We start from the raw sequence: 18854 nt of genomic DNA on the forward strand, positions 1-18854 counted from the left end.
TTACTAAGATTAATTACAAATTCAGGGGGTGTCAAATTCTGTTCTTTTGGTTTTCAGTGAAGAGGGTGATTGAGTTTGGCCAGCTGAGGAACATTCAGTCTTCTGCTTTACCTGCACATAAATTCTGTGGTTCCCAGTCACTGGAAAATATAAAGCAAAGTATATTGCTTTTAAAAGTATATAAGTATATATTAATAAGTATATTAATATATAAGTGTATATATATAATATATATATTATACTTATATATATATATATATATAAGTATAATAAGTATGTATTGCTTTTAAAATAAGAAGTCATAAATTGAACAATTTCTGTTAGACACCTGTTACAATCTGCACTGCACTTGTCAGCACATCCCACTGTATGTCCAGCAGTGGTATGTTTCTGTTTTCCTAGTTTCCTGTTATATTTTCTTGGTCTAAAGGGTCAAGGGCCTGCTAACAGACTCTTTACACTACACACAATTGAAAATATTTATTAATGCAACACATTTATTTTTACAGATCTGGGAGATTAGGTTTTACTGCTTTAAGGATACCTATGTTCCAAAGATTTGCTTCGGTTTTCTGAATGTGTTTTTCAGTAAATAGCCATTTGGAAATGGGAACCAGCTTTCTCTGGAAATGATAAAGAAAGGTTTGTTAATCTTAACTTCCCATATATTTTGGGGATATGGTTTAGTGGTGAACATGGTGGTTCTGGGTTAACAGTTGGACATAATGATCTTAGAGGTCTTTTCCTTAATGATCAATGATTAAACTTAATGATTCTGATTTTCTATACTTCAGAACTGCAGTTATTTAGAAAGAGCTGAAATAAATATTTTTAGAAGAAATTGCAGTTGCAGTTTATACATAGCTGCATTGTTCAATGTAGAAATCAGTCCCTTTGTTCCAGTAGACATAGACCAGATTTATAAAAACATTAAGGTGCTCAGAGTCACAGAAACCTTGTAGAGATGAGAGATTTCAAAGCTCCATCAGTCTTTGCAGCCTACATGTCCAACTGAACCTGGGTTTAGGGATGACACTGTAGGTGTCACACACGTGTGTTCCGACAATTGATCACATTATAAAACATCTAGAAAGAAGTCATTAAGATAGTGTTCCTGTTAGAAATACCTGTACTAGCACTGTGGTACTCCATATTCCCTTGTATATCACTGATTCTCTTATCAATTTCTTCAGTACAAAAGCATTAAAGGCTTTTATTGAATATAGATCTTACAAGTTCACTTTAAGGTCTGACCATTAAACCAAGCTGTTTCCATCTATTTGTCATCATTTGCAGTAATGGTTCTCTAGTTTGGTGTCTGTCTTCTGCAGTCCCAGTGTTCTCTGATTAGGCTCCTGTGGACACCTGTGCAGATCACACTGCCATCTTTTCCTTTTGTCTGAAAAAGCCCTACAGGGCCCTATATGTGGTACAGTGAAACCGTTTCTCAAAGTTATTTGTCTTATGTACAAAGAAAGACCATATGTCAAAACAGCTTTTTAAAAAAAACCTTAAAATTACATTCCCCCTTTCACAACTGAATCTGATCTTGGTGAGCATGTCCTTTCTATTGCCTGATGCATTTTCCCGGGAGATTTGGCATTTTTGAATCTCTATCATGCAGAAATGGGATGGCTCTGTAAGCAAAATTCAGCCAAAGCAGTAAGTTTCTTGGAGAGCAAAAGAGCTATAAAACCAATTTCAGCTATTGAGTATATTCTGCATCTGATCCACAGAAATACTGTGCATGTATTAATATGCCTTTTAAAACAGAAAAGTGAATGTCTTTACAAGAGACATTTGTGTCAATTTTGGCAGTACTAGGGAGTATAGTTACTAGCAGATTTATCTAGCCTGGCTGAAAGCTCTAGCTCCCAACTTCTCAGAGAATGGTGAGGCAAGATACTTTAAAAGGAAATATCTTGTTTCTACAAGAAAGATGAAAGGGGAGGGAAAGATCATCTTCCTTAAATTATCCTTTAGCAATATGGAAGAGCTCTGGTTTGTTAGTATTTACACACCACAGTGAAAATAATGCCCTCCTCATGATAGAACTACAGTTATTTTATATTCTGAGTTTATTTTCTGGAGATTTCAGAATAATACATTCTTATGATCAAGATTTTACAGCTTTCTTTAGTAATTTCTTAATAGGCAGTATTGTTTTTAGTGCTGCTCTTTTCTGCTTAATTTTTTTTTTTCTGCACGCTCCTTCAACAACTCTGATGGTAAATGCATGAGAAAAGAGTAAGGTTAAGTATTCAAAAGGTAAGAAATGTCACATTTATAAAATCCCTCTAAGAAGCAACTCTTGACTACATTGTCAGCTACTATTTCTGAAGTACAATTATTTTATCACTTCAGATAATTCAGCATTTTGTACTGTTGAACAGTTTGTGTATGCCAGAAAATCTGGCAAATCTCTTATCTGCTACTGCAGTCTCTAACCACAGGTCTCTATTCTGTTCTCATGGTAATGGTCAAAGCATGGATATGCTGATCCACCAACACCTGGGTGCTTTCTAGTGATTAATTCTGTAAGTACAGCTGTTTTACAGATTTATTCTACATTACAGGTATGATTATCCAAATTTCAAGCCTGGCAGATGATCTGGGTAGCTATATTTAATTAAGTGATAAGAACAGAACAAGGCTGAATTCTGGATGTATTTTTAATTTTCCAAGATCTGAGAAAGCATTCTAGAAATTTTTTTCTCAACTGTTTATTCACTGTTATTGTTGGTCATGGGCTGGTCACTGTTGTTGCATAATTTGACTATTTGTCAGATTTATTAACCAGATTAAGAATGTTGTGAGATGTGACTTGCATTTGTAGGATACCTGTACATGCAGCTAAGTTAGCTTCAAAGTAAAATCTCATCTCAAGCACTGCTGCTGCTTGAAAAACTTCTATAGTATATGACTGCTGTCTAAAATAAAAAAAAATATTTACTGAGGAAAGATGAGGATTTAATCACAGAAAAGTTTGTTGGTAAAGACGTACTGGACTGTTATAACAGTGCAAAATATTGTATAATATTATAATCTGTCTCTGACTTTGTGGGAGAAAAAGTATGATATTGACGAGTAAATGATTATGTAATTAGACTGTATTGTAAACTATACAAAAAGACATAGAGCTAAAAAGAATTGGAGTTTCTGGTCTGCCATGTGGCATTCCAGATATAGCTTCCTGACAAATCTCAAAGTTGAAAATCTTTTACTATGTCAAGCAAAAATATTAAAAAACAAAGTTCCATTATATGTAGTTAGCCTTATCACTTCTGGAAGGCTTGATTTCATGTGCTTCAAGGACACTTTCCCTTTTCCAGTAAAATTTGATGCAGGTTTTACTGCAAAAGATCTGTGCTTTTTGTGGAAGCTCATTTCAAACAGTCTTCAGTAAGCAGCTTGCTTTATTCAGGCCTTCTCTTGGAAGACATGGAAAATGGCTGTTAGGAAAGTTTTCACTGAAGAGGAACTGGGTTCTCCTCAGTTTTTGTGTCGATTGAAGTCTTGACTAGAAATGGGAACAAAAATCAGGCCTTTCAGTCCCCGTTTTCCAGATGGAGTAAGAGAAGTGGAACTTCTGCAGCTGTGATATTGCCAGGGCTCTGGCTGTATACAGACCTTTGGATTACTGTAATTCTATTATTGATTAAGATCATTAGCCTCTGTGTGGTTCACAAGCTACTGTATAGGTGTGTCCTTTGGTTCACAAAGGTTAAATTTTGCTTTCTATTCTGCCCTTCTAAACCAAAGACAATGCAATTAGTTTTACTACTGATTTCAGAAAGCATAAGCAAAAGCATTTCCCCTGATTAAAAATTTGTGAGCCACTTGGAAACATTTCTTAAACAGCACTATATAGAATAAATGCACATTTTTCTCTCTTGCCCATAGCTGTGTCCTGAAATAATTTTTGTTGTAGCCCATGCTGGAATGTCACAGTTGTAGCAAGTGTCACTGGAATGGGAAATTTAAATAATAGAAATATCCCTTGTTCTTTAAAGTGATTACTTATTGCTATTTTTTTAATCTCTGTTCTTATGGTAGCTGTGCTTAAAATCACCATTTCCATAGTTTGTGTTGGATGACCACATTGCAAGATATATTTTGTTATTGCTTCCTGGTGGGTTTCTTATACCTTTCCCTGGAGCATCTTCCCTGCAGGAGATAGGATGTGAGAACCTGTGGTTCTGATCATATTTGGCAATTCCTGTGATCGTAAGTTTGTGTACTGCACTGGAGCTTTGAAACTCTTGCATTAGACTGGGATATGGTTGTATTGCCCCAGGGATGCAAAGCTAAAGTACCAAAGGAACAAATTAACAGGATGTCACATTAAAGTAATTTTTCAACTCTAATTTAGGTAACTAGATTAATGTGAGTTCATTTAGGAATACTTAAATATAACATAATCACATCTAAATGATGTACAATATCAACAATAATTAAGGCAGAAAAATCAAATTTATGTAAAAAGGAGTCTAGACTTTCAGTGTTTGTACACCTCAAATACATCTGCTGAAAGATAGTCGAGTCAGAAACAAATGCTTTAAATTCCAAATCATGCAGTAAACTTGACTTTGACTCTGGGAGTCTTTCTGTAAGGAATTATTTAAAACCCGACATTGTCTTCTGGCCTATTTTCCATTGCTAGGACTGGTCAAGCCCTTCAGTCCACTTGAAAACACTTTAGGATTTCTGGTAAGTACTAAAGCAATGTGACCACCCCCTATAATAATATTTTTTTTCCTAAAAATGAAGTGTATTTTAAGTGTTATTTTATGTGTGTGCTGTAGTTCTATTTTATAAAATGTACAAATGGTACAGTACCTTTTGACGTGGATGTTTTAACTGCAAAGTAAGTTTTAATGGGGAAATGCAGAGATGAGCTAGAAGAAAAAGACCCTTTGAAGCTTGTGATGTAAGTGAAATAGACTAAATATATGACTAATAAAGTGGAAAAACTAATTTTCAAATGGTTTGTTGAAAAGCAAGGAATTACATTCACTGGAGTAAGTCAGGTTACCCTGAGAGTACTAGCACTATTAATTCAGACTGGATAAACAGCAAATATATCTGTTTTCATTTTCCCAGAACAGATCTCTTCTACTTTTTAATTTCCTTATGAAGAAAAAATCCTGTTTATCTATCCAGGAAATAAATTCCTTAGGAAAGTTTATCTCTCCAGGAACAAAATTCTTTAGGAGAGTGTCAATGGTCTTTACTGTGTAGCATTTCGTCTTACTGCAATACAACTTTAAAATTTATTATTTGATTATTAATAGTGACTATTAAGTCACTTTAACAATTAAGAACTAAAATGAAAACTCCAAATGAAACTTGGTAGGTTTTGATGCTACATGAAAAGGAAAAATCATCCATTGACTGATGACAACCTGCTGTTTGAAAAATGCATTTTTGTTAAGACTTAAGGCTATAGGTTATTGCATTCCACTGTACAGCTTCCTGGAAGTTCACCTAATTTTAGTAGTTCTATTAGGTTGCACAGAAAAAACTCAGTTTCCTGTCTGCAAACTTTCTCTCTGTAACTGAGCAATCAGTTGGCTGAAATACAAGCTTATTGACATGTAGGAGGAGCAGACAGGTATTTAATCAAGACTATGCTTAGATGGAAAACGAACTACTGCAGTATATTGCTCACGTCTCTGTGTAGTGTATCTTATTAGAGAATATTCACCTCTGTGCCAAAATTTTCATCATGTGAACTTTTGGATCCAGAGCTTTTCCAAACCCCTGTTTAATTGGTGAGAGAAGTTCAAGTGAACTTCTGAGTGTGAACATCCGAGTGATTTATAGCCTATTCAACACTACTGGTGTGGTAGTTTTGCAAAGGATGAGATCATGAGCAAGCAGAGAATTTTTCCTAATGAAACTATATATGTATACTGTGCCTAATATGAAAACAATTCAGAAGTAAAGCAAGAGAAGTCATTATTAGATTCTGTTCCTCAGAAGCTTGTTTTGTTTGCTGTTAATGCTCATTTTATGGATGCTGTTGAGAGATCTACCCTTAAAATATTTGCTAAAGAAAAAGAAATTACAGCTTGAACTTTCTTAGATTGCAGTCACAAGCTCTTTTAAAGGAATTGTAACAAAATAAGGAAAGCTAAGACAATGGGTGAAGAAAACATGAGTCAGAATAAACAGGACAGAATGAGATGGAGAATGTCAGCAATGGAGACTTCTGCTAAAGCTGCACTCTAGTTCATGTGCATTTGTTATGGTTTCACTCATTTGGAAACTAAGCCCCACATCCATACAGCTGCTTGCTCACTCTCCCACCAGCAGGACAGGAGAGAAAATCAGAAAAGTAATAGTCAGAAAACTTGTGGGTTGAGATAAAGACAGTTTAATAAGTAAAGGAAAAGCTGTGCATCCAAGCAAAGCAAAACAAGGAATTAGTTCACCAGTTCCCACAGGCAGGCAGGTATTCAGCCATCAACAGTCTCCATCAGGGAAAATGGTTACTTGGGAAGATAAAAAATGGTAACTCCAAACATGTTCCACTTCCTTCTTCTTCCCCCAGATTTTCAATGCTGATTATGATTCCTTATGGTATGAAATATCCCTGCAATCAGTTGGGTTCAGCTGTCCTGGTTGTGTCCCATCCCATCTTCTTGTGCATCTCTGGGCTACCCACTAGTGGGGTGGGGTGAGAAGCTGAAAAGGCCTTGATGCTGTGTAAGCCCTAGTCAGCAATAACTAAACCATCCCTGAATTATTAGTGCTGTTTGCAGCACAAATCCAAAACACAGCCCCACACAAGCTACCATGAAGAAAAAGAACTACTTCAGGTCAAACCAGTGCAAAGTGTCAGTTTGCTGTGAGAATGGGAGGATGGGTACAGAAGGCAGTAAAACTGTCGCGAAGTACATTTCCCACACAACTGATAAAAAATAAGTCTTACTAAAAAAAGGAAGTGACAATCCATAGACTGTTCCAGTGTTCTAGCACAAGCAGATTTTCTCCCATCAGGCATGAGAGTTACAAATGGAAGTATGTGTGTGTCTAGGGACAGTAGTGTCACCAAGGTGAGTCACCTCAAAAGAGAACAGTTGGTGGAGGTGCTGTGTTCTCCTTGAAGGAAGAGGCGCCAGTTGGTGGCTGAGTATCTCTAGTTGGTTCATAGGAAACTCACCCAGAGACTCTGTCTGAGTCAGCTGTCTTTTAAGCCTGCTTCTTAAACAGATCATCTGATGCCTATCCCAGAGAGAGGCTGCCTAGGAGAAGGTTTGTATATGATACCAGCTGCATTATCTGTGGGTGAATTAACTTGGTTTTGTTCCATCTACATAGCAGCTTCCATCAATATTCAGTTCTTAGAAAATAAAATGTTTTAGACTGTGACTGAGGTGGTGCCTGTTACCCACAACTTCTATAGCACTAGCCTTTGTTATTAACTCTGGCAAAATCTATTTTCCACTTTAGCTTCTCAGTAGTAAGTAGTAATTATTCAAGGCCTAGACTTGAGATACATAAAATAACCAGCAGTATCATACCCATTAAGCTGTCAGATTTCAGCAGGGCACTTGTGATATTACCTATGGCTTCTTGTCTTCCTGACTTCCTCTAACAATCTCCTCCATCAGCGGTGTCTCTTATGCCCTAGAAACTGCTGTCAGCGGCCTGGTGGATGGCTCATTTGACATGTCTGTCATGTTGTGAAGTGTGTGTAGGAGCTGGATTAAGTGAAGAGATGGTTGGCTCGTCTGACTGCCTACTGAGGAGCTTCAGGTCGGGAAAGCTTTCTCTACATTAGGACTGCAGTAATTGGAAGAGAAGAAAAGTAGAAGGCAAGGACAGCATTGTGGTGAGGTAGGGAGAGGGAGGCAGCGGAGGCTGGATGGAGGTGGCTGAAGTACATATGCTATTGGAGTATAGGAATATTAGTTCTTCTCAGTGCCATATTGGAGACTTTGAGAAATTTTAAAGAAATAATTTACTGTCAGCTTTTTCAGCCTTAGACTTTCGGCACACAAAGTCCTCCTAATGCTCGAAGGCATTAGCTCTTCCTTCTTTTGGAACGTTGAAGGGAGAAAACAGAAGTAGAAGAATGATGTGGAAGTATCTGTCTGCCTTTGGATTAAAAGAGTGAGGCATCTTCCCCTCCCCTCCTGAACCTGAGTCTTTTGTGGAGCTCACACTAAGTTACAGAAAACTCAACTGAATAATTCTGCACTCTGTGGATGTCAGCTGCTTTTTAAAATAGATTTGTAATGTTCCCAAATACAGGTAAGCAGTGAAAATTTCTGATCCATTTTTAAGTAAAATGAGAGAGTTGCCCTTAAAATTGCATTAATGAAAAGTCATCCCTTTAAAATAGAGGAGAGTGTTATTTTTATGCAAGTGCGGATTTTTGATGCCAAAACAATAAAGAAAACCACAGTTTGTTCCATTAAGCTTGTATCATATTGTCAGCACTTGCCCATATGGAAAACATATAAATTGTCATGAAAACATGAAAATGGGACAATTCAGTAATGTTTTGAGTAGGCTTTATAAATATCATATGTATTTTTAAATACATAAGTGATGCAGTTTTGAACACAAAAGAGCCACAGTTGTGGCAGCCAGATTTTGCTGTGTTCCCAGAGCAGCAAAATTAGCAGAGCTGCAAATGTAGTTATTTAAAAGTTGAAAATTTGGAATAAGTCAGAATAAGTATTTGGAGATTTGGTGGGAAACTAATAAAAGCTAAAAGTGGCACAAATACACATTCTTTTTTCTCACCAGAGGTCAGAACTTGTGTGTGTGCTTTTAGATTTAACTGAGCTTTTTTTCTTTTGTAGGAAGACTCAATCATTAAGCTTGACAACTTGGTGCTGGGGCACATTTTCACCTCATGGATGGCTGAAGTTGTGATATTGGGCAAAGGGTAGAAATGTGAACAGCTCTGTGACCTTTCACCACATTATGAGCTTGTGTGGGTCTGGAAAGTACTAAGGCTGGGTCTATAGGTTTATTCTTACCCTGCTGTTAAACATACCAGTTGTACAGAATGTCAGAGCTCAATAGGTATGAATGGAAAAATGAGGCTATGCATTAGCTGAGAATCTGGCTCATTATGCAGAGAGGAGGAATCTAAAGCTTCTTGGCATTTTTTTTTCCCCTTATGCCACTACATGTGTTGAATTTGTGATGGCCTCAGTTTCAAAAAAATAATTTCAAGCACTGTTGAGTATTATTGTGTGTATATTTCAGTAATTGGTGCAGGCCGGAGACTAGGAGGTGTTTGGCAAGCAGCAGTGTTATTTTGGGATCCACTGTGCCCAGGATTCCTTCACATGCTAATCATTCAGCAGCTTTCTGCCAAAATCCTTTCTGACTTGATTCCCTGTTTGTAGAGTCAATAACATTCCTTTCTTTCCCACCTTGTATAAGCCCTTCCTTATGGAGTCTAAAGTCTCCAGAGCACATCACACATGCCTAGCTAAGGTCTTGTAGTACTACTTCAGTGCACCTCCTAATGTATTAAATTGTCATTCAATGGTGTTCTGGGTCTTGAAAACAATGTCACCTGATTGTACTGGCTTAGCCTGTGAGTCTCCTGAGGCACCATCTGAATGAGAATAGCTCACATCTCTTCTCTGCAAAGGCCAGCTGGTGTGCAAACCCCACCTTTTTGTCTCTCCCTGCGGATTTGTGACCTACCAAATGGGGGTATTCCATCACTGGGAAGCTGTGCTTCCAACTGTGGATTTTTTACTGTTTTTTACCCTGGTGCTATGAGAATCTGCTTCTAAAGCTTAAGATATCTACACTCAGAATGCCAGTGCTTTGAAAGTATATTGTAGAGGGATTCTGTGTTGGAGCCTCCTGAGAGGGAGGAAAGAGAACATGCAATTAAAAAATAGTAATTCTTGTTGTTAGTGACATGGTAATAACAACAATGTCTGTCTTTTAAAAAAATTCCAAAGAGGTCCTACTGATTCATATTTGTATAGAAACCGATACTGGAATGTGTATTTCATAGCTAGTGGCCAAGGGATAAGATAAAATTCTGGTACTGTATTTATATTGTGTTTTGCAGACATATCTAATCTTCAGTGGCATGAGAAATGTTGTAGAAAAGTATGTCATCAAAAATTGCTTCAGCATCATACTTAAAAAACTGTCCTCTGGAAAACAGGTCAGCTTTCACTGTAGCTTATGGTAATGCACACAGACACTACAGAGTATTTTATATCTTATAATGGAGATAGTATAGATAATAATATACTTTCATCTATTACTTTTATCAGATCGTCTTATCTCCTCTGTGGCATCAAAAGCATGTATTCAGAGACGATTGAGACAGAAGTGTCTGCTTTATTTAATAAGCACATGAAGGGCCTGATTCTGTTTACACTGAAGTCAGTGGAGATTTCTGTCCTTGCTGGGAGCAGAAACAACTGTCTGAATTCTACTTACAGCATTTCATTAGTGTTCTTTATGGTATGCACGTGGGGAATGGAGACTGGCCTCTCAAATCATGAAAATATTATTATAATTGAAAAGATATTAGTGCTGTAACTTTGTCGGCAATTAACAAACCTGTCAGTTCTGTTCTGTCAAAGTGTGTGCGTGACTACTCAGTGTTACGGTATCTGAGTTCTGGCAGCAAAAAGAATTTTTTGCACGTGCATATATACATTTTAACATGCATATACATCCTCTTTGTCTTCTGAGTAATTTTTCAGAGTTTCTAAAAATTACTGTCTTTTTGGGGAAGTGATAGTGCAGGGCATTAATGATTGTCACTTTTCTCCTGTTTCTCAGTTGTCTTGAGTGTGGATTAGGAGGTTTTGCTCTGCTGTAGAGTTATTTGGAAGAAGATGATGTTTATGTTTCCTGCAATTGTCCAAATTCACCATGTAATACTGATTTTTCAGCCAATGGTATGCTAAAATTTTTTAAAAGGTTTTTTTTTTTTTATGTTTTGAAGAATTTCAGAAAAAAGTAAAATTTTAGAGTATCTGTGAATCAGGTCTTTGGCAATGCAGTGGACAATAAGCTTCTGCATTTGGCTTGAGAAGAAAAATAAGTTATGAGTAATTTCATAACATTTTCTTTCATCCAACAGCTTCTTTTGACTTTATGGTAGCAGTAATAAGCTAAAATAACTGTCTTTTTGTGGGGTCTTTATTATGGAATATTGTTTTCCCTTCTGACCATATTATTGCATATTTTTAGTTCCCTCTAGGGAGGAAAGTTTCTGAGAGACTTTGGTCGACACCAATTGTTTGTCCTTCTGTATCTCCCAAGGGGGTTGAAAACCAGCTATTAGTGACAGTCTGAGATCTTTTTTATGCTTCCAAAATAACTGCTTTACTATAAAAGCAGAAGTTAAATAGACAGTATAACTCTCAAGCCAGTATTCCTAGGCATCTGTGAGATCAAACCAGTTGAGAGTCACTTTTTCAGAAAGGTTTTAGAAGCTCAGCTCACATAAGCATCTAATTATGAGGATATTTTTCTTAATTTTGTCAATTTCCTGAAAGTGTAAATTTAAAACTCAATCACATTATTAGGCTTGTGAATCCACCCTTGTTGTATTTAGAACTTTATTTTTTTTTCACCAGAATCAGGCAGGATAAGAAACTGTAAAATTCTTCTATAAAATAGTTGAAATTTTAATAAAATGCATAAATCTTATTGATCTCATTAAAGGGGTTAGTTTTATCATCATTGTTTGTCTTTAATATTTTTAAATATGTCATATAGTTTAGGAGCATAATGACAGGATTTTTATTTTCTTTTTGGAGACACTAAAAAAGGTTCTTAATTTTAAAATAACAACACTTTAGAAAATGCTTTTCAAATTCAAGATCCAGTTAGATGTCTTTAAACATTTGGTGAGATTTCTGTACTTTCATTGATATGGTATGGAGAAAATATTTTCCTAGTTTTACTTTGCTTTAAGAGACAGAAGACATTTGTGGTGAATCATGGAGGAGTTTAGCTGTGATATGTTACTAAAATGCATTTTGGCAGCAAATGGAGAAGTAACTACTCAATCTGTTGTGAAACAAGAGAGTCTTTCAACCCATTTTTCAAAGTGCTCTAAGTTCCAATTTGAAGGCAAGTCAAACAATAAAAGTAGTGAGCAAAGAAAATTAATGTGTATCTGGAATACTTTAATTAAAAATAATAATTATAATGGACCCATGGTGCTCACAAGCTCCTATTTTCTTCTTATTGTTGATTGATTCTACTAAATTTTACCCTCAGCAAATTATGTTGCTGTTCTGTTACATTTCATATTTGATTACTGAGAGATAGTGAAGCAATTTAAATGGGACTTTTAGGAAAAAAATTAGGCTCTGGTTTTGAATTGAAGCAGTATCCGTTAAAATAAAGAAAGTTGTTTTAGTACAGTGATTATTTATAATAAAAGATTTTGCAATAAAGATCCCAAGCAAGAATTAAATACAGGAATTAAATAGTCGGAAGACTGTCTTGAAAGCATGAAACAAATGGTAACTAACAGGAAATTAAAATGCAGCCTTGGTAATGACAGAATTTAAACACATTTGATTATGGGAAACAATGAAATTATTTCTCATACATACATACATACTGCATGCCTTGCTTCTAACTGTAAATTCTCTATTTTATTCTTTATCCTGGAATGCTGAGTTTCTTCAGAGTGTGCTGTCAGCTCTGCTGCAAGAATCCTCTTTCTGTTAGTAGCATAAGCTGGTTGTGCACAAACTGTTTTAGTCTGGGAGCCTGCTCTTCATGTTCTGCCAATAAAGTTAAATTGCACATAGTTTTGTTACTTGGTGCACATCCTTTTGGACAGAACAGATCTTTCTTCTCTGAATTTGTAACTTTATAAGAAACTGTAATTTCACTTGAATTTGCAGTGATTCATGTATTTCACGCTACAGTTCAGAATGATTCAGGTATTGTGGCAAGGAGAATGACTGTCAAACTGTCTTTACCATGAAACCTTAAAAGTAAGGTATGATACTGCAGATATTGAGGTGTATGAGAGTGACAGAGTTTGCCATCAGAGCAGCAGTCTTTAAAAGAGGATTGTGGTTCGATTGTCACAGCTTACTGAAAACAAAAGCAAAACACTTGTTTATTTAAGAACACTGTCTTTTATTATGTGTTCAGCAAGACAGAGAAAGTGACTCAGCAAATCCAATCTCATTCTGACTCTTTTCTTCCAAAACTTGAAGAGAATCCAAATAAAGTGATGGACTTCAAGCAGTATGACCATGTTTACTTTTTTGTGTTTTTCTAACTCCTCTGTGCAAGAAAAGGTTAAAGGTTGTTTGAGAAAGTGAATATTGTCAGAAACTTTAAAAGTCCATACTGAAAAAACACACTGATGTTTCTCAGCTTTCTACTTGTTTCTTGATACTGGACATCAATGGACTCAAGGCTGTGACTAAATTTGTACATGTTTTTAAAGGTATTGCCTGAAGTCGCATATGTCAAAAGATGTTTAGAATTTGAGCCCAATTTTCTTCATTCAGAGAGAGATGGCAGCAATATGCAGAACTGCTCACATGACTTCAGGTGGTTTAGTTATAGCCTAAGTGAGAGTGGAAAATGAGCTACATCTGCAGACTTGAGAAAGAAGGAAAGAAGAATCACAAGCTTCTGTGGGGAGAAGGTGTAGCTGTGTAGTTCCACTGATACATCTGTGAGCAAAACGTATCCACTTCCTCCAGAGACTGGAAAAATGGGATGGACAAAAGCAGTGCTGCTCTACATTGGAACATAAGGTGACAGTGGAGCCAGCTTCTGAAGAAGAGAGAATCAGAAAACAAGTCTTAAACCACAAGAAGTATATAGAATGGAAAGTTTTCATGATTAGACGTGGTTTATGCAAAATATTATTTTGTAGCTAACTACTAATAAGTAACTACTACTCGCTTTGTAATATATTACCTTATGAGAAACTCAATCTGTTCTCAGTGTTTTTTCCCACTTCCATGTTTTCTGACTTCATGGAATATAAAAAATAGACTTCATGGAATCTGTCATGTTTTGAATATGAGATCTGTCTACAATTTGGTGGAAAGGACATATACAGAATAGTCACAGAATCAAACGTGCAAAATTCAAGAAATAGCTGTATCTGTCTTTTCTCAGTCTTCTATACTGTCTTTCTGTCAGTTTCTCCTTTTGTTTTGCCTGAAACAAGGGCAGTATGTACATACCTAATTGTGTTCAAACATTTTAATAATTTAGACCACATTAGGAAAATGGCCCATCAGATATGGAGAAAGAACACAGGAAGAGTTTTATTCTCTGATTATGTTTTTTAAAAATGTTGGAAGAAAAAAGTTATTAAGAAACTTTTGTAGTTACTTAGAACTCCAAATAAACTTTAATTCATTTGATTTTATAGACTAGTAGTCTTTAATCTCTATGGCAGAATCTGAAGTGTACCTGTTACATACTGGTAAATTAGTTGTCAATCCCTTGGGCAGTATATTTTAATATCAGTATTATATGGTAGATGATATAAATCTTGTATATGGTATTATTAGCTTAGGCAGCTGCTGACTTAAAAAGGCCAGTTTAACAAGTCACCACTGTATTATGTTTAATTAGGTACAGTTTATATAATGAGGTGTTCAGTTCTAATGGAAAGACATGCTGTGAGCAGCACATCTGCAGGAATAACTATTACAATCAGCATTGCAGAGACCCATGGAACTGCAAATTAGACTTACTTATCTAGAAATAAATTACATCCCAATGCCTTCATAAAGCTCATTAATTAATTCCACTGGCATAAAGGTCTTTTTCTTAATTTCATGTTCCATTAGCATAATAAACACAATTTGAGTTACAACAGTATGATCAGTTTAATGGATGCTATTTATTTTAGTTTTTTATTTAAAGTCCCGGTAACATAGAATTAACATCAATATGCTGTTTGGTCCTTTATTAAAAATTCCCATAGGATAACCAGCACAGATGTTCAATATAGCATCATATATTTGCTGTGTTTTATGACTTTACTAATTGGCCATATGGAAAGGTGTTGCTTGGATTTCTTTTTTTTTTTTTTTTAAATCTGATAAATTATATAGATTGTAATAGTCACAATTGGTTACTATGTGAAACTGGACAGGTTAATGTACTCTGCATGCTGGGAGCAAAACAAGAGTAAGCAAAGTTTTTATGTATGTGGATTCATAGTAAATAGTAACAATGTACTTCCTGTGTATTACAATCAGCTTCATTTATATGTAGTTCCTGACATAATTGTAATTCTTTAATTTATGCAGACCCTGTCTAATCAGAATGAAATGCTGCCAGCTATTTGTTTAGTCACAGTTACCTTATAGACAATCTACTTGTTCCATTCAGCTTTTCTCGAGTCCCACTTTTCATGATAAACTACACTGTTATCAACATTTATGGTAAGAAGTATGTTATTAGAACAAGAGGTTTCATTATTCATCTATCTAATACTGGTTATTTTAGATGAAGTCCATATCTGTGATTTTTGTTAATTTGTTGTAGATTAAAAAATGTGTTAAAAAATTTGTTTTTACCTTATATTGTGCATTTAATGCTAAACCCTAACTGTAATATAACCAAGCTGATTTTGTCATCAGCTTGGTTGAAATGTTTTCTAAGGCTTGTCTCCTATATTGTTTTTGCATTTCCTGATCTTATTTCTGCTCTCTGTATTTAGTATCAGTGACTATCTTTGCAAATATCTTCTCCTTCAGCCTTTAACTGTAACTAACCCAGTTACAGAGTGACTGGGTAGTACTCATGCATCATGTAAACCCATCATCTGATTTTTCACGTAAAACTGATTTCTGTCTTTACACTGTAATTCACCTTTCTATTTCTCCCATGTTTTCCAAAATCATCAGGACCTGAGTCATTTATTTTTGCTAGTGAGATTTCCTTTTGTTACATGACCTCAATTATCAGAAAGAGCTGCACCAGAGCAGATGAGGGCAGGTTGCCTTAATAGCAGTGGGTATGTCTGTATGGACATGCACATACACAGGTTCATAGTTCTCAAGGACCACATGGAAGCATTTTGCTTTAAAAAATGCTCCATAGCTCATTGTATTTTTTAGTACCCCCAGCCCAGTACATGCCTCTACCCTTGGGATTTCTGGTTTGAGATTTTTAATTTTTTTAAAAAATTCCTTTTCATTTATTTAATGACTGGATTTTTAGGCATTTAAACATGGATATAATCTTAAGAATGGAATTTTACCTTGAAATTTAGGTTTTTATTGTAATTGGAAATTGTCTAGCAACATGCAGAAAAGAACTAGCCTTTAATATCATCCCTTGTGGGTGACTCTGAGCTGTAGGAAACATAAAGCAGTGAAGTTGTATGATCAGAATAATGTCTCTTTCTTTGTAAATTCTGTTTAGTGCAGATGTTCAAATGAAATTTTTAAAATGAATCACTATTTTCAGATGTTTCAGTGTTATGGGTCCTAAGACACACGTCAGCAAAAAATGATTTTGCACTGAAGGACAAAGCATTATTACACAGCTGCATTGTCTGTGAATATAATAAAGACTTTTTGTGCACTATGTGGTCGCACTCTGTGAAGATAAAAGAGAGGTGACAATAGGGGATTGATTCTGTCCCGCATTTAAGGAGCGGTGACTTGAAAAGCTTATGTATTTTCAAATTCTTACATAGATATTTGTTATATTCAAGCTGGGAATATGTGTTACAGGTTTTTGACAACAACAAAAACAAGCTGGACAAATAGTGCCAAATTGTGGCCTTTTCCAGGTGATTGGGCTGGTTGTGGTTACATAGGCAATCATGTACAGTCTTCTTTGGCCATGTAAAATGAACACTATTCCAATTACATGGGTGAGTATAAGCTAAACCGTGTTCAGGTGGCATCAAACTGCTAGAGGGAATGGCCCAAATGCATTTGAAACAGAGGGAGAGGTACTTTTGGAGAACAGGGTATCAGAATGATTCAGGTGATGATAGCTCTTATGACATTGCTATAAAGGGGGAGTGAAATAGGAAGCTGAGCAGCAAGAATCCATGGGGGCTCTGCAGTCACCTATAGAGCTCTATGTTGATCCCTTTTTTCTTTCTATGCCTTTCTGTGAGAGCTTAAACTTATCTCTGGCTGTTAGCCTTATTAGCTTGTGTTACATGGGCAAACATATTCTGGAAAATTTTATCCTCAGATAGATAAAGAAGAATGTAAAACCACATTGCTTTACTAGTTGTAGAGGGTTATTTCTATATTTTATTTGTATATCTGAGTCTGTAAGTCCAATTTCTCCTACAAAATTATATTTGTAATGACAAGTAACTGGCATAGAAGATTTTGGAGAATCTTCTACCTGCTATTCCCCTGATCTCAGAGCTCCTGAGGTATCATCTTATATGAAGTTGAGCATTTTGATTTTTCTGGCAGTGCATTGGGCATCTGACATCTTGGGGTTTTTTTTCCTCAGCTGTCTTTTTTAATAGACACCACTATTCTATATCCACTTCTACCAGCAGCTTTGCACTTGGCAGCTGGACAGACAGTAGTTGGCTTTGTAGGGTTGAATGCCTGAAACGCTTGTAGAAATTTTCTTTGATCTGTTGGATTCAGATTAACAGAGAAGGCTTGGGGTTAGAGAGAACAGATTCCTCATGTTGATACATACTCATCCGATCTCTTACTCAATTGCATCCCAGTGATGACTGGGTTTTCTTAAAATCTGAGTAGATGGAGAAAGGATAATACTTGGGCAATAAGTCCTAAGACACACATTAGAAGGAGATGATTGTTTATTGAAGGGCAGGCTGTCTTTAAACTGCTGCATTGCATGTAACTCTCTGCAAAGAGTAGATGGAGGGCTCAGAAAGAACAAGGAGAAAATCTAGCACAACACTGAAGTTTCTTCGTATAGGTTTAGTCTTCTTCTGAAATAATGTATCTTTTGAATATTGCTTGCTGTCTGATAGAGAGAAGTAGCAGAGAATCAAAATTAAATTGGCTTCTCGCAGTGCCTGAGGCTTAGGATAGAAATTTTTGTCACTGAGGAATACAGAAAAGCATAGCTGCAAGTATCATTTCACAGACATGGCTGGTCCTGGGAAAATTTGGCTAGAGAAGGGGCAAATTACTGTTAACTTTCACCAGAACCTGATCAGACCAAATACAATTGAGTCAGAATAAAACACCTTTGCCACATAGACATAAATGTCATCTGAATTCAAATGGAACTGTACTGTGTTATCTGGTAAGCGAGGCTCTGATAAGAATATTTTTACAGAAGTTGAGAGCTTCTCCAACCTCTCAACAATACCTAGAGACTTCTTATCTCATTAGTGTCCCAATTACAAGAGATGGGTGATTTCTCATTTATTTAAAACAGTATGGTGAATAAAAATGCAATTGAAATGCTTTGTAATGTAACCTTAATACAGACATTGACCAGATGCCAGGTTGGTACAACTAAGTAAAATGTTAATACAGTCAGACATGTTTCTTAAAGCCATTTCCACAGGATGTTGTTTGAATCTTGGTAATAAATATTTAAGGAGCAGAAATCTTATTTAGAAAGCTTGTAGGATTACAGGTGTCTCTTTTTAGAATAGAGACTATGCCCTTTAGCAGTTTATGTCAGTGATCCTGTAAGCACCCACAAAATGTATGTATTCCTTTCTGCTTAGGAGTGCTCTCTGTAGTCTGTCCTTTGCACGATCTCCAGGAGGCAATATCAAGTACCATGCTCAGGCTTTAGACTTCTGACCACAAACTGTAGGTTTCTCTGCTTATTGTTTTTTTTCCACAGTTCTTGCTTTAAAAAGGTAGTTAGGTAACTTTTAGGAAAAAAAAATCAGAAATATGTAGAGAAACTGAACA

General features: G+C 36.0%; 2 long non-coding RNA genes across 5 annotated transcripts in view; both read left to right on the forward strand.

The window, feature by feature from the left end:
* Positions 1-18854, forward strand: part of LOC147651654 (uncharacterized) — a 175593-nt gene that overhangs the window by 55638 nt on the left and 101101 nt on the right. Inside the window, exons 6-7 of one of the 3 annotated variants that reach the window (XR_015273658.1) lie at positions 510-2268; positions 2487-2946. The exons of the other annotated variants lie outside the window; for them this stretch is intronic. This is a non-coding gene — a long non-coding RNA (uncharacterized LOC147651654). Of the gene's footprint in view, positions 1-509; positions 2269-2486; positions 2947-18854 lie in introns of those variants that run through there. 3 annotated transcript variants of the gene reach the window in all.
* On the forward strand, positions 9078-14375 carry LOC111932829 (uncharacterized). Of its 2 annotated transcripts, none has more exons than XR_015273662.1 (4): positions 9078-10159; positions 10272-10464; positions 10789-10907; positions 12879-14375. It is a non-coding gene; the product is annotated as an uncharacterized LOC111932829 (long non-coding RNA). The 2 variants fall into 2 exon arrangements; XR_015273661.1 differs by having other exon boundaries at positions 10058-10159; positions 12658-14375.

This window comes from Cyanistes caeruleus, chromosome 9 (assembly GCF_971803275.1).
Source record: "Cyanistes caeruleus chromosome 9, bCyaCae1.hap1.1, whole genome shotgun sequence".
In the NCBI taxonomy this organism is placed as follows: domain Eukaryota; kingdom Metazoa; phylum Chordata; class Aves; order Passeriformes; family Paridae; genus Cyanistes; species Cyanistes caeruleus.